Below are 16,389 nucleotides of genomic sequence, written 5' to 3'. Positions count from 1 at the left end.
TTCCCCGGGCAATCCCCTCACGGCTGATGTTGCAAAACCAGAGCTGTGTAATAAGGCAGCTCGGTGTGGGCATGAAGGTTTGCTGCCCGGTGGGCCCTTCCGAAGCGAAGGGGCCATAGCCCACCTGCCTCGTGCCCCCCCCCCACAGATGCCTCGCGTGGTGCAGGCTCTCTGGCGATTAGAACAAGGGGCCTTGGTAAGTCATGAAAACCCGCGTGGGCGCCTGGCTTTGAAGACGCCAGTGGGACACGACTGCGAGCAGGTTGAAGCAGGCAGGGGCAGTATGCCTCATCTCTATTAGCTCCCAGCCAACAATTAGCCTGACCTTTTCCTCAGAAATCATACCAACTGCAACTCTTCCTCTGCTGCTTTGCCTAATTTGTTTCGCTGCTGGGGGGGGCGGGGAGGGGACAAGTCCTGGAGAAGAATTAAAGCAGTTGGTTTCTTGCGCCCATCAAAGGCAGGATGGGATGCTGCGTGGTGATTTTCAAGGCAATTCAGAATTAACTTCCAATTACCCAGAGCGGACTCCCTCCCTGCCTCTCGCTCGCTCTCAGGCACACTCGTTCGCTCGCTCTCTGCCTTCAGCCTGACTTTGTTCACAAAGCGGAACTGTTCCCAGCCTCCCTGTGCTGGGCTTTCAAGCCAGCCCATGTGTTTCCACTTGGCCTGTTTTGGCCTCCAAAGGAGCCGATGAGGAGGCACAGAAACCGAGCGCTTGTCCAAGGTGCCAATGTGCTCCCCGGCCAAAAGACAGGGTCTGGCGCGTGATGGCTGGAGATTGTAAGGCATCGGCCAGGTAGGGTGGCCTCCGGGGCCTGCCAGGACTCAGCATGTCATCCCTGAGTGCGCCCCCCCCAGGGAAGAAAGTGGTGAGGAAGGGAGGAAGGGCTGGCAGACTGTGCTAGAGTCGGCAGGGACGGGCATCCTTTAGGGGAAGCTTGCATGGACCGCCCCCCGCCACTTCTGCTAGAGCTGCTTCTACAAGATGTTCTCTCTCACCGCCCCTGCCCTGCGGAGCTCAGCTGCTCCCCTTCCCTGAGCATTCAGACCCACTTCCCCCGCCCCTGCCCCTTGATCCCAGGCGCGTGCAGCGAACTGTCTACTTGTTGGGAGCTCTGGGGGTATGAGAACCCCACCTATAGCCAGACAGCGAGCCGGCTCTGAGGGAGACACGCCCCTCTTCCCCTGTCCTGTCTCCTCTCCTAAAAGTCAGCTTCATGACCAAAGGGACCATACAGCCCTCGGGTGGCCCCCAGCACGTAGCCCAAGCCCTCAGTATCTTAGTCACAGAACCACATAAGTACTTGTAAATTGGATGATGGTTTCCTTCCAACGTGGTAAGCGCTTGTTTTTCCCCTTTAATGACTGAAGGAAATACACATGTTAAGAACATTCCCAGCCTCATCTCTGTTCCTACTTGCCCCAAGGCTGTAGACAGAGTCACCGAATTTCCCCTCCACGTCAGATCCAAACGGCTGGACAGTTTCCCGTGCGATTAAAAATTCAGCCTTGAAGGGGCTTCTCTTTTCCCCCTACTAACTGCCTCGCTTGGAGAAGCTGGGCCAAGCTATGAGCTTCTGAGTTCCTCCTGCCTGGTGGTGAGTTTGGCTTTGCCATAACCAGACCAGCAAGGTCCCAGACAACTTTGGGATCCTGAAGAAGGCCCCGTAAGAACTGTCTTCAAAAGGACACACCCCACTACATGGTGAGGTTGTACAAAGGGAGCTTTGATCAGTTGCAAAGAGCCCCCAGGCTGTAAGAGATGGGTGTGTGTGTGTGGGGGGGGGGGTGTTGCTGGCCCTTTCAACCAGGCCAGACTGATGTCTCCACTAAGAATTTAACTAGGCGGGTCAGGGAAGGCCCAAGGAGGTGACCTTGGAGCTGAGGCTTGAGTATAAAACCAAGCCTTGGCAGGTTCGGGAAAGGTCATTCCAGGCAGAGGGAACAGCTACCCTAAAAGCTCTGGGGCAAGACGAAGCTTGGTATGTGCAAGGAATCCAGCGGAAGCCACTGTGGCTAGAAGATGGTGGGCTAGGGAAAAACAGGGGTTGGGAAGGGGGCACAGAGTCTGTGTGGGTCCCGCATCTCGTGATAGGAAGTACAGGCTTTAAGTTTGACAAGAAGCAGTTAAAGTGCTTTACACAGAAGGGTGATATTTGGAGGTCATTCTGGCTATGGTAGGAAGAATGGGTGTCAGGGAACCTGGTGGGGGGTGGGGAGATGCCTGTGAGGAAGCTCTTTCAGTTGACAGGGGAAGGCTTGATGGCTCGGCCCAGAGAGATAAGGATGAGGAAAGTGGGCAGATTCTGGAGAAATGTTCAAAATATAGCCATTACATTCTAGGACATCCTGGGGTATGGGGAGGAGGAAAAGGAAAGGACCAAGGGTGACTCCCACGTTGAGCAGTGGGGCTGGACAGCAGGGCTCCTTACCTGGATTGGAACTACCCAGGGAGGTCTCTAGACAAGGCTTCTAGCTTGCTGTAGCCACTGCCACCTCCTCACTATTGTGATGGCTACTGGGGTGCTCTGCCCAGATCCCCTCTTCAGAGCCAACACACCAGTCCTCACAGCTCATCCCTCATCAGAACCCGTCTTGGACCACAAGTGACCGGCCCTCTCACGGGGACGGGAGGCCAATGACCAGCTGAGGCGTGGACACAAAGCCCAGCCTTCTTACCTCAGCTGGAGACCACGGTGAAGGGCCATCCCACTCCAGAGCTCCCTGTAGGATGGGCTGGAGCCTTGTTCATAGCTCTCTCGTGGGTGTGCTTCCCCCTCTCCCCACCCCCGGCCGGGCTGGCCTCCTCACCTCTTGATTTGTGCACACTTGATGCCCAGCTTCTCACGCAGCCCTCTCAGAGCCAGAAAAATCTCATCTAAGTCAACTAGTATTATCATCATTATTATTATTATCACAAGATCATGTCACGGGTCCCATCCAATCTGAAACCTTTCTTATGAGGAATTCTGAAATTGCCTCTCAGACTTCCCTGATGCCTACTAGCCGAAGATTCCCAGCCCACACATCTCAGTTCACCACCAACACCCCATCCCTAGGAAAGAACTTCCTGTCCTAGATTTGCAAAGACAATACTCCTATTTCCTCTGCCTTTGTCTGCGGAAGCAGATGCTGGTTCCTAGGCTGAGAAGGGGCAGGTACCCTGGGAGCTCTGTGCATGATACACAGGGGATCAACAGGAGCCCCTTGATAACCCAGGCTCACCCCCAACCCCCGCAAAGGGTGGAGAATATGAGGACAAGAGCACAAGGGCCCCCTTCCCTGTTCCACAGTCGTATACTGTGTTTGCAAAAAACGTGTTTTCATCTGCACACGTGCGTGCATGTGTGATGCTCTCCTGCAACAGAACACACCCTGTGCTGTGGCCAGACAGACACTAGACCCCAGACACAATGGTGTAGGTCATAACCTGTGCAAGTAAGTGCACCCCATCGAGAAGGCGGTAAGGGGCTACAATCCAGCCCGCAATTTTCTGCCCAGCCGGACACCCTGGTGTGGTTCCCTTCTTCCTGGAGACATCGTTTTCTAATTCTGCTCCCCAAACCCTGCGCCCTGACACAGGGCCAGTTCTGCCCAGAGCAGGTGTTTTTCTCTAATTTGCATTGAGACCACGGTAAACGGAAGCAAGGCGTCCGGGTTATTATACACTTGCCTCTCAGCTCCAAGTGCATCCTTCTCTTCCCTACTTGGGTGATGCCGGGCAGGAACTCTGCAAATTGCACCGGCCCTTCGCTGTCCACTTCCTGATGGACCCACTGCACTGTCACCATCACAGGGGCGGGGGACTTGGTCTATCCCATGGACTTCCTCTTCCAGGTAGTACGGCCCCCCAAGCCACAGGTCATTCTGGTTTTCCTCTTTTCTGTCATAGCCTGAGAACGAGCCACAGCATGTGGCCCTCAGAGGCAGCAGCCCCCATCAGGCAGCACCCCCTCCTCTGGGTGTGAGCCTCCCAGCTCCGCAGCTTCTTCTCCCAGCTCTGGGTTCTCACCACCCCCATCTCCTTTGTTCCCCCCATCTCAGGGCACCAGCTGCCTTTTTGCAGTTACAATCTTTTATGTGTCCTCGGTGAGCACTCTGCCTTTCCGGTACCTCAAGCCTGGTTGCATGGGTGTTTTACCGGAGTTTCCATGGGCTCTGTTTCCTGGCTGACCACCGTGGAGGGCATAGGGAACAGTAACCTCCATCCCTCTGAGCCGCACATAATCAGATGCCCCGTTTCATTTTAGGTACTCGTTTATTCATTTGACAAATGTTGGTTTCTACTGTAATCCCTGTGTAGTCTACACATTATGAAGGATTTCGTTTTATAGACACAGACACGTATGTAAATGCTGTTGATGCCTCTGGGATACGTACAGACATAACCAGGAGAACCCATGGTAGGAGGACGGCTGCAACTCATTCACTCTGGGAATCAGAGGGACGCGGTGGGGAGGAGTACTTTCCACGTCACCTTCTGAGTTTTTGAAAACAAGCCACTTCTTACTGTTCTACTTGAAAAGCTGATTACCACTCATGTGTTCAGTGCCGTCTGAGTGCCAGGCGGAGGGGAGGCCCTGCAGACAACCAGATGTCTTTACCTTCCACGACTCTCTCCCTGCCCAGCCCAGGCTGACACCGCAAACCAGCACCGCTGCGTATCTGGGCTTTCCCTTCTCATCTCAGAGTCAGGGAACATTCTCGGAAGATCAGAAGTTGATGGCGGAACCTCCAACAGCGGTAGCGGTCCCCAGACCGAGTCACTTCACTAAGCGAAGAGGGTGGTGAGGACACAGGCAGGGGGAGGGAGGCTTTGCAATGTCTTGTGCACAGGGTGGAAAACCAAAAGCAAAGAAAATTCGAGTAGGAAGGGACCTCAGAGCTGGTAGAGGACACTTAAGCCGCAGCCCTGTGTGCAACCGGAAACCCTCATCATTCCTACCCCCCTCACATAGGAACCATGCCGTATGAGCAGAACTGACCTCAGCCCCAGCTCTAGGGGCAGGCCTGACTGTTCCAAACCAACTTAGACCATCCTAAACCCCCTTCCATGGGGACTGGTTCTGGTAACTTAGACTTAAGCCCATCAGTTGGAAAACCTCTGCTTAACGACCATGAGAAGTGACACTCTTTCCAGGGGCCATGCTCAAAATATTTAATAACCTCCAGGTCAGGCCCTGAGCCACTGGAACTAGTGTAGGCTCAATCAGAGCAAAACTGGATTGAAACCATCCATTTGGTAGCTGTGCTTAACACCTTTACATAACCCCGCCTCCCTCTCCCTGGCTGTGAAATCTGTGGCTACAGTTGCTGCTGGCAGCCCTTTTGTGATCACGAGGCTGGCCACCCTGAAGATTAAAAAGGCTACCCAGAGGAGGGTTGAATCAAGAGCCCTGGTCAAACTATGCCAAGGACCACAGTCCTTTATTGTTTCTGTCCTACTTGTGTGAAGTTTCTCCACCTCCAGACTGATGGCTGGGTGAGCTGGTGGTTAGCTTTTGTATCCTCTTATCTATTCCCTCACTTCATCCATGGCTGAACTGAGATCCAGAGCTGGGAAAGGCCTTCTTCAAACTCTTGCAGCACCAGGACCGCAATCTTTTGTCTGGCAGCCTGGTGTGCTTCTAATAAACCATAAAACCTCTTCTACCACGCTGTCAGCAGCAACCGGGACTCAGTATGTGTTTGTTGAATGAACTAATTACACTGAATATGAATGGACCAGAGGGAAGTGCTGGCAGGGGCACGGGATAAGCAAGGGTTTGGAGTGAGAGAGGGATGACACGGAGGGGGACGACGAGGAGGAACACCCATGAGTTTATTCTATTTTAGTCACATGAACACATTTGCCATAAAAAGCCTTCATTAAACTCGAGGTTTTCTGTGGATAAATCTCTGCTTGCCACTATATCCAGAAACAGTAAATATCCAAAACACAGAAAGCCTTTTTGAAGTTTATTACAAAAATAACTAAGAGGGCTCTGCAAAGATCTTGGCATACCTGGTCCAATCAGGAATTTGTGGTTGGGTGGAGGGGTGGTCTCAGCGCTGTGCCCTTGTTCTCAGAACAGAGGATTTAAAACCTGAGTTTTCTTGGGGCGCCTGGGTGGCTCAGTGGGTTAAAGCCTCTCTGCCTTCGGCTCAGGTCATGATCCCGGGGTCCTGGGATCGAGCCCCGCATCGGGCTCTCTGCTCAGCGGGGAGCCTGCTTCCTCCTCTCTCTCTGCCTGCCTCTCTGCCTGCTTGTGATCTCTGTCTGTCAAATAAATAAATAAAATCTTAAAAAAAAAAAAAAACACCTGAGTTTTCTTTGTACATAAAATAGAAATAATATAGGCCCACTATAATAGATCTCAGGGCCAGACAGCTCAACATTCAGCAATGTGGGGTTCCAGGAAAAATATACGGTGCATACAAATTGATTATGTAACACCGGTGTGTTCCGAGGAACACCCTGTAATCCAACACACTAATATTTCTATAGGAAAACAGATAAATATTTACAGTAAATAATGAAATAATACAGTAGGTAATTAAGACCCTAAATTAACCTCACATCACTGTAGCCTGGCACTTACCAGGTGAGTTATAAAAATCTTTGGCTATCAGGACAGTTTGGAGTTTGGGAACTCGACTGAGATAAAGATCCCACCAGGGGGACCTGGGTGGCTCAGTCAGCTAAGCGTCTGCCTTCGGCTCAGGTCATGATCCCAGGGTTCTGGGATCGAGCCCTACATCGGGCTCCTTATTCAGTAGTGAGCCTGCTTCTCCCTCTGCCTGCTGCTCTCCCTGCTTGTGTGTGCGCTTGCTCTCTCTCTCTCTCTCTCTCTCTCTCTCTCTCTCTGTGTCAAATAAATAAACAAAAATAAAATATTTTTTTTAAAAACCCACCAACACCCATTCCCAGTCAGTAATAACAGGGAAGATCAGTACATGCTCCGAGGCCACAGACTGTTTCCAACGGGCATCCTATCTCCATGGTAGAAGCATTTCCCGGAGTTCCCAGGGTTGCGCAGACACACAGTGTGGGATCTCCCCTGAGCCCGGGCAAAGGGAACAGTACGTCCATGGGAATAGGTTCTAAAGCTGAATCTCTGGGCTACACCATACTGCACCCTCGCCTGCAAGGCAGGACTCAGCACCCAGTCCCTTGAGCCCCACAGCAAGCTTTAGAGGCAGAAAAGGAGCTTGGAAAATGATGCCAGGACCCACTCCATCCCACCCCTCTCACTAGCTCCACAGCCGTTATGAACCTAAAGGAGAAGAACCCGCTTTCATTTCCTTCCAAAACACACTGGTTCTGCCCTTGGCAATGCCCTCCCGCTCTCCTATAGCTAACAGCATGGCCGGTGCTGAGAGCAGAGAGAGATTACCCGCTCTGGTCCCAGGTACTGGGACGGTCCATCTGACAGGTGTGAAAAGCACCTTTTTGCTCTTCTGCTTTAGTCTACATTTCCTTGTTTTCTGTTCAGTTTGAGCACCTTTTGGACACAGGTGTGTTGCCCAGTCCTTGCCGCCTGCTCCCCATTCAGTGGCCTGGGCCCCTTGGTTTTTCTGTGGACATGCAGCTCTCTTGGTGTATCTGACCAGCTGGAGTAGCACAGAAGTCTCCCCTCCACTGTTTCGCACGCCATGCTTCTGTTCATCCAACCTGACAACTGGGCACTGGGCACGAAAGCTTGCAAAGTAATGCCCCAAGCTGCTATTCCCCCAGGGTGCCTGATGAGGCTACAGGGAAGTAGCTAATGAGACCCATTTTAAGTTTGGGACCAGAAGTCCTCCATTACCTAGCAGGCCAGGTCAAGGATGGCACAGCCGAGGGAGTGGAGTTCCCTGGGGAACCGCAGCCTCACAAGCACAGTGCACAGTGCAGGGCAGACTGGAGAGCCCTTGGAGGAGGTCCTTCCACACTGTTCTTCAGGCCACCGCATGTGTGCAGGCTGAGAAGTCTCCAAACTCAGCGCTGAGGTCGCCCAGGCCCCCAGGTTAGACCTGTGAGTGGGCCCAGGACAAGCATGAGGCATGGGAGGCATCTGGAGGTGGGCGGGCTCTCCCTCGGGGGGCCAGCCTGCGCTTTGCACGACCTGGGAGAGAACACCCCCCAACGCAGAGTTTGAAGCCTGGGCCTTTGTTCGCCAGCCTGGGGTACAGAGCAGAAGGGACGGTCCCCTCGTCTGTGAGAAGCTGAGGAAGAAGTGCTGACTGGAGACATTCTCCCTCCTTTGTGGCTTTCTAAACCCGCATCTTGCATCTTGGCCCAGTCATTCTCAGCAAGCCCTGTGGTGTCTTTATAAAGCTCTGTGTCAGCCAGCAGGAAACAGAAATCAGCACACTCTTTGAAACAGAAAGGAATAGAGTACAAGATTAAAAACAAAGCAATACCCAGGAAAGGCTGGAGGGCCCCCCCCACCCCCTGGCCTCCAGGAATGTCTACGGACAGCACTGAGCTGACTACAAAGACGGCCGCTGCGTCTGGACCGGCCAGGAAGGTGGAGAATCAGGGACCCTGTGTGTTCAGTCTGGAGATCAGAAGCCAGGGTCGCAAAGCCATTGCCACTGATTGTCTCTGCTCCAACAAGGCAGCCACTTAGACACAGAGACATGGCAACCAGTGGCCTGTCTCCCAACCTTGCTAACCCACAGACATGGGCTAAACGTGATAGGAAGCTGGCCTCACTTCGACTTTCAAAGCTCAGCTCGATGGTATCTGACTGGCAGCACCAAGCTCACTATTAGAACTCTAGCTGCAAGGGAGTCTGGGAAATTTGGGGTTTTTTTTCCTTTCATCCTTCCAAACTTTGGGGCTGAGGAAGGTACCCTAAAAGAAGAGGCCAGTGCCTATTCCTTAGGGAATTCCGGTGCTAGCTGTTAGGGTAGTAAATGTCTTGCTTTGTTACTTGTGTGTGTAAATTTATGTATGTAAACAAATACTTTACATAGAGCCAAAAGCCGTGTATCTCGGTGTCTTCATCTATAGACAAACCATATCTAACCAGTTCTTTTGGGAACAATGGTTTAAATGGTATGCAAATACTCACAAATCTCCATAAAACTTCAAAATAGCTTAGCTTCTCCTCTCCAGTTCCCCTGCTTCCCTTCCCCTTTACCTCCAGCCCAGGTGGCCACACCCCCACTAGGTATGAATCACCGGAGAGTTGTAAATCAGAGGAGAAACCAACAGGACAGCTGTACCTGCCTCCGTGTGCAGCCCCAGGAACGCAGAGGCTGTGTCTCATAAGGGCCACAAGGTCCAGCCTCTCCCTGGCCTGGGACTTGTGTTCTTTCTCCATAAGTCAGTTGGGATGGGGCTGGAAGATGTGTCAGTGGTCCATGGAAGGAAGGTGTAGAGCTCCACATCCTTCATCTACACTGCTCCAGACTCCTGCCTTCACACATACGTCTCTGCCAGGAGCTCTCAATCGCAGCACTATTGACATTTGGGCGCGAGAACTGGGCTGTCCCGGGTATCATGGGATATTCAGCAATGTCCTGGGCCTCTACCCACTTGATGTGGTAGCACTCATCATCCCCCATCCAGGACAACCAAAAATGTTTCCAGATATTGCCAAAAGTCCCCTGGGAAGCGAAACTGGCCCCCAGCTGAGAACCAGTGCCCCGGCTGACACCTACTGTGTGTACAGAAATGTATATACACATACAAACAATTAAATATTTCTATGTCCTTATTTTAAGTTGGCATCTGGTATAAACTTTTCATTCAATCAGCATATGCACAAAACAGAAATGTAACATATTTTCTTCCTTTTCTCCTAAAAATTAATGTCATCTGTGATAATAGTGACATTTGTGGTGATTAAATAAATAGAAGCATCTTACATCTTTCTGTAAAGTTGGCACTTACCTTACCCAGCAATGACAAGTGGCCCTGGAGATCATTCATTTATTTCCCGTGGTCCTTCCCACCATGAGTCCTGGCTCCTTGAGCTCTGGGAAGCCAGATGGACAAATCCAGCATCCAACATGTATATTTGTCTCTCTCCAGCCATGATATCCCAGAGATCCTTGTGCAAACCGTTCAAAAGAAGAAGAAGAAGATGACAACAATGACGAAAACGATGACAAGTGGAAGCCCAGGGAATCCCCACTACACAAGGTTACCTTTTCTAAATCAACCCCAATTCAGTATATTAGCCAGGAAAGGCAAGACCATGGGACAGTAACAAATACCCATTTTATAGAGGTGGAAAGTTAAGACTTACAAAACTGAGGTGATTTTTCTACTCTGTGCAACCATTAAGCAGCAGAACTGGGATTAGAATTTGGGTGCCCTGACTCCAAAACCGGTTCTTCCTGACCCCGAGAGAACTCTGGAAGCTTCAGGGAGCCGAGGATACCCATGATACCACAGCAGGGTGATCATGCTTCCCACACCTCTGGACGTTTCTTTAAGGGTGCTTCTGCCTCCAGAAAGATTAGGATTATTACATCAGGAATGCGAGGTGTGAAGAGAAACAGTCAACTCTTTCCACTTCAAAACAGGTTTTTGGTACTCAGAGCAGAGACAAGCTCTTGGAAGCTAAGATTTGTGATTTGCAGGAACTACTTTTAAGTTCTAAATGCCTAATTTTTAGAACCGGAAACAAAACTCTGAAGGAAATGGGGCATAGGATGCAGAATGGAAAAAGGACAAATGGAAGCCAGACCGCCAGATACCTATGGATACGCAAGGTGGGTGGGAATGGGTGGGAGGCAGAGAAAAGAGTGGGACAGAGCTTCACCAAGGTGGGAGGCTGGGAGACGGAGCCACATTCCCGAATCTTCTTGATGTTCAAATCTCAGTGGGAAAGGAAATAACAGAGCCAGAACCTCTGACAAGTTCGAGGAATAAAAAAGGAGGAGCCTTTGGGTGAAAGCAAACTTTGGAGAAGTAAAACTATCCAGTGGAGGATCTCAAACGTGCGGACCCAGACTGGTGCAGAAAACAGACGTGGAGATGTGGAGACGCCTGCAGAGAACAGCAGGGCTACTGGGGAGGCAGAGACTCCCAGGGGATGGACAGCAATAGGAGATGTCCTGTGGGATCAGAGGAGGACACAGTTGTGTCCCAGCCCATGTCAACAAGGAGGGAACAACTGCCCAAAGACCAGACTAGATGGCAAATCTTAGTAGACACCAGGGGAAACAGATAGTGACAAGTGTGCCTTACCAGGGCAAGGATGCAACAATGGATGACAGCTGGAACCGAGAACCGCATGTCCAGCAAATATCCAGAGACTCCTTCGGATTGGCCCAGCTGGTGTCACATGGCCAAGCCCACTGAACCAATCACTGTGGCCAGAGGAGGGCATGTTCCAATTGGTCGAGGCTTGCTTTGTACATCCACTCCCAGAGCTCTGACTGAGCCTCAACCAGACCTATGGACCAAAGTGAGGGAGGGTAGAAGCCTAAATAAAATCAGGGCTGTTATTAGATGGAGAAATAGGTCCTAGAGAGACGAATGAGTTCTATGAAAGAAGGTATTTGGGGAAAAAAAGCCTCAGGGGGATGCAGACACTATGGTTGCTTAGCAAGTCTGCATTCTCAGTGTCCTCCTTGGGCTCACACTATCCCTAAGGGGAGCAGGGGCTTTACTCCAATTTCTACTGGAGCACTAAAACATGCAGTGGAGAAATAGATCTATCTGTCAGACTGGCCCAGATGAGATGTTGCATTCCTCCACAGGCTGGCTTTCCCTGGAAGACAAGCCAGATGAGGACAGACTTATCCTGGGAGATTTGCAGACTCTGACACCAACCCACCAGGACCTCACACAGGAAGGCTTTGGTTGGGAGACCAGGACAGGAGGCTTGTTTCAGTCAGGGCTGAAGCTGTCCTGTCTGATCTTGGGGAAGCCAGCTCTGGGACCCCAAGAGGAAAGAAAAAGGGCAGGGGAGCAGAGCCCATCTCTCAAGATGGCCTGGGCTCATGCTCATTGGTCACCCAGTCAATGTCCTAATCACCGAGGCTCATGGAGATGAGCAAGGTTGCCCACGGACACATTACTCTTACTAGAACCATGATTTGAACCCATAGTTATGGTTCTCTTTCCACAGCTGCTATTATCTGGGACATTGGCCAGCCATGGAGTATCAACCCTACTCAATTTTATGGAATGTTGTAGGGATGTCCCCTCACCCCACACAGATGGGGTAAAGGAAGCTATGACAGGCTTCCCCAGTGTCACACAGCAAAGTAGTAGAGCCTGCTGGTCCCAGGAGAACCCAGGTCTTCTCCTGCTTGGCCCAGTGTTCTGTCCTCTGCCCCTAACTTGTCCACCATCCCGGGACCTGCATCCTACATGGGCCAACCATCTAGGGTACTGTTCTGGAAGTAGACATGAAGCCACAAGTCAGGTGTTGACATCTCCATATCCCCATCACAGTGCCAGATCCCAGGGCTGCCACGCACGTATCTGAATGTACTTCTTGGAAGAATGAACCCAGTCTCCATCCTCACAACCCCAAGTGTGGTCTATGGACCAACAGCATTAGCATCACCTGGCCTCTTTTAGAAATGTAATATCTCAGATCCTTCCCAGAAACCACGTATTTATTTGGACAAGATCCCAGAGGATTCTTCTGCATATTTCTGTTGGAGAAGTGCTGGTCGGCACACCTTCTTCTGAGCACTGGGACCTTTGCCAGCCTCCAAGGTTTCTGACTCACCAATGGTTCCTGCACTTTGTTGCTGCCATAAATGTGCTCCCGGTGGCCCCCATGGGTTTACACTTGACGGTTGCCAAATACACCAGGCCCTTGGGGACATGAAGATGCTACTGACTTTCCAGTTTCCAAGGAAGTGAGTTCACAAAGTCCTTTGTGGTCCTTTGTGGTCATCAAAGGCCAGGAAAGGAGGGACACAGAGGCGTCCTGGATGTTCCTGCTGCTGATCCTCCCTCATCTTCTGACATGGAATGCCTGCTTGCCTTTCCCTGCAAATACTGGGTTTGTAAACAAACCCATGTGTGGATGTATCAGGGAAGTCCAGGCAGGAACCCTGCATTTTCCAGGACCTGCATCTGGGTTTTTACAAAAGGCTACCCTCCTTGGAAGAGACCTGCTTCCCCACTTTCACTGTGGTTTTTCTTCTCAACTGCAATTTCGTTGTGTTTTGGGTTTTTTTTTTTTTTTAATAGATATAAGTCCCCAGTTTTTGGTAAGTAGTAAAATCCTCATTTCTCTTCTCTCTCCTCCTTCTCCACTGAGTCTCTAATGACTGATACACACATATTTTGCAGAATAGCAGGTATCAGTCATATAAAATCTTGGAGAAAAAATATGAAAGAAAATAGAAAAGTTTTAATAGTCTCCCCGTTTAGCACAAAACTCTCAATGGTAGGAATACTTTTTTTTTTAAGTAGCAGGTTTTTTTTCTTTAAGCTTTATTCATTAATTTATTTGACACAGAGAGAGAGAGAGCAAGAGAGCACAAGCAGGGGGAGCAGGAGAAGCCGGCTACCCACTAAGCAAGAGCCCAATGCAGGACTCGATCCCAGAACCCTGAGATCATGACTGGGGCTGAAGGCAGACGCTTAAATGACTGAGCCACTCGGGCGCCCTGGTAGGAATGAATACTTACGTGTTCATTCCTCAACAAGGGACTGTTCCCTCCGCACCGTGAGTCTGTGGAAGTATACAGATGTCTGTTGACACTACTTGGAGGGTAGGCGGATGAGGTGGGAGGGAGGAGGCAGGCCCATGAGACCATATGTGCTATCACCAAAAAATGAAAATTAAAAAGAAAGCAAAGTACGGAGCCCCTCGTCGTGTCTTTATTTTTTGTTGATGGGATTTAACATAAAATACCGCTGACCCAGCTGAAATCTTCAGAATCTGAAGTCGACATCAGATCCCCATGCACCATATTTTTGACTTGCAAATACCTTCCAAGAATAGCAGGAGTGTCCTTATTAAGCCCGGCTTGTGATGCTTCCGTACCTCGCGCCGTCTGCTCCAGCACTGTATAATTCATGGACTTGCCTTATGAAGTTCGGGAGGGATCGAAACCATGACCAGCCCGTGAACTCAAGCTGACACTTCCATTATTTTAAAAGGAATACGGCGCAAGCTGACATCTGACCCACGGCTCAGCCCCACCTGGCAGGGACGCCAAGCGGGCTTTACTTGAGCCAGGTCCCGAGACCGGCTGTCCACAGAGACTCTGGGGCCGTGGGATTCAGCGAAGGGACACATACCCCCCCCTGCCCCCACTGATGCCGGGTCATGACTTGCCATCTCTGCGATCACGGCCAGCACAGAAAACCAGCTTGTGGGCCCGTGGTACGTGGAGGTGAATTTTGTTAATTTCAGCAAGAAAGGGCAAGCCCCGTCGTGATCATCATCACCATAGTTACCATATGGGAGCTCCTGCAGCCTGCTGGGCCCTGGACCCATCATCTCCTTGAAGCCACACAGCAAACTCAGATTTATTATCCCCTTTTACAGAGGATTAAATGTTTCAGGTCCAGAAGCTGGCCTCAAGCCACATCGACAATGACCAGAAAAGTCTGGATTCACACACAGGTCTGTTCGGCTCCAAAACCGATGTTCTTAGTCTCTGCTCCCCAAAAGGGGGTGCATAACTCCCAGGGCTTGACACGGCAATAGGCCCATGAGAAGAAAAGAACAAGATCATTTTTTACATTTTGAAATCTCACTTAAAACGTCTGTCCTTGGGCATTTTCATCGTATGCATAACATAGTATTACGTTTGAACCTGCATAATGAGTAAACAAATACGTGTGCATCTTTGGGTAGCTGGTAGTGAGGCCAGAGCTGAAATGCTTAGAACGGCTGCTCTTGGCTCCTCCCTGCACTGACCCCCTGCCCAGGGGCTCCAAGAACAGACTCTAGGCGATCAGGCTGGCCCTCTTTCCTGAGGACTCTTTCTGAGATCTGGCAAGCTTCGCTTCTCCGGCCTGCCCACTCCACCTGGCAAGCCAAGAGAGACCACTTGTTTTTGGTTTCTAAAGATTTCTTTATTTAAGAGAGAGAGAGAGCACGCAGAGGGAAGGGAGAAACAGACTCCTCGCTGAGCAGGGAGCCCGACGTGGGGCTCGATCCCAGGACCCTGAGATCATGACCTTAGCCGAAGGCAGAGGCTCAACCCACTGAGCTAATCAGGCACCCCCCACCCCCAAAGGCCACTTCTAATTTACAGTGTGAGCTCCAGCCAGCCAGGGCACCAGCCAGGGCACCACCCTGGGCCTCAGCTCCTCATCTGTTGGCCTTTACCATAGAGATGTACACTTACTATTGATTATTGCCCCCTAGGAGTTATGGTCTTGCGTCGGGAGCCTGAGCTCCATTCCCAGGTGGAAATGTGACCCCTTTGTGCACTACTGATCCAACTTCAGGGCAGGGGGACACGCTCCTGCTGCTGTCCCTTCAGTCAGGGGTATCATCTGGCCTGGGATGCCCCCTGCCTCCAGGGCTCAAGAAGCTTCATTTGTGGACCTGGTCCTGCTGCGGCTTATGCAGGGGATCTAACAAGCTGAGTGTCGTGAACACCCCTGGACGGTCAGAAAAACTTTCTAAAACTTTCCTCTGCTTCTGCCATCATTCATCCAGCCGGGCCGGATGACGGAGCCTCCCATTCCTGTAGAGGAGACTTACTGAACCCCTCTAGGGCTAGGCACTGGGGTTCCAGCCCAAAAGAAAACCCACAGTCTCTGCAGGGAGGTTTCCAAAGTAAGCGGGGGAGACAGAAAGGAGTGAGAAACAGTGGAATGAGGACCATCCCCTTTGGAGATCATAAAAGAGGACCACCCAGCCCTGGAAAACGGACACCAGCCCCCAGGTAAAAAGGAATGTCCTTATTCAAGATCAGACTCAGAGCCTCAGCCGGGGGTATACAGATACAGATATGGAAGCTACAGTTCCAGAAAGACTCTCTGACCCCCTCTACACCTCTCTCCAGGTAAGATGTGAGTGCAAAGAAGAAAACCCACAGCTACCAACACTCCTGCCTCAGATATGCCCCAAATCCTATCTGAGAGGTCAGCTTGGTTTGAGCACCCAAAGGAGCCCCTGCCACCTAAGACCAAGGGTGGGGGAACTAGCTGGAAGCTCAGACCATGCAGACGGGCCCTGCCCTTCACACTTTCCTGATGGCTGACTTGACTGTCTTCATCTCCTTCCCCCCCACCCCCTCTTCCACCCTGCCTGGGGACTTGGCTGCCACCATCCTGGGGATGGAGATATGACCATCCTCTGTCTGCAGCAAGTCTGCAGGGTGGTGCTCTGGTCCCCTTGGCAATGCCCACTGTGCCCCCATCCCCTGCTGTGAAGCCAGGAGACCATCTCCAGGGCTCCTCCTCAGCTCCGGGCAGGCCAGGAGAGACCAGAACCTTAACTGAGTTCCCTGCCTCCCTCTGGGCATCTA

At 51.3% G+C, this 16,389-nt stretch overlaps 1 long non-coding RNA gene across 2 annotated transcripts in view; it reads right to left on the bottom strand.

The window, feature by feature from the left end:
• Positions 1-6,782: 6,782 nt before the first annotated feature.
• LOC101678265 overlaps positions 6,783-16,389 on the bottom strand; it is a 28,106-nt gene continuing 18,499 nt past the window's right edge. For both annotated transcript variants that reach the window (XR_006603896.1, XR_199892.3), the window contains exons 5-7: positions 11,174-11,381; positions 9,869-10,028; positions 6,783-8,340 (exon numbers count right to left, since the gene is read on the bottom strand). This is a non-coding gene — a long non-coding RNA (uncharacterized LOC101678265). The remainder of the gene's footprint in view (positions 8,341-9,868; positions 10,029-11,173; positions 11,382-16,389) is intronic.

The sequence above is a fragment of the Mustela putorius genome, unplaced genomic scaffold (assembly GCF_011764305.1).
Source record: "Mustela putorius furo isolate JIRA1106 unplaced genomic scaffold, ASM1176430v1.1 tig00003972_pilon_pilon_pilon, whole genome shotgun sequence".
NCBI classification, from domain to species: Eukaryota; Metazoa; Chordata; class Mammalia; order Carnivora; family Mustelidae; genus Mustela; species Mustela putorius.
Note: the sequence above shows the minus strand (reverse complement) of the source record. Positions and strands in the feature narration are given on the sequence as shown.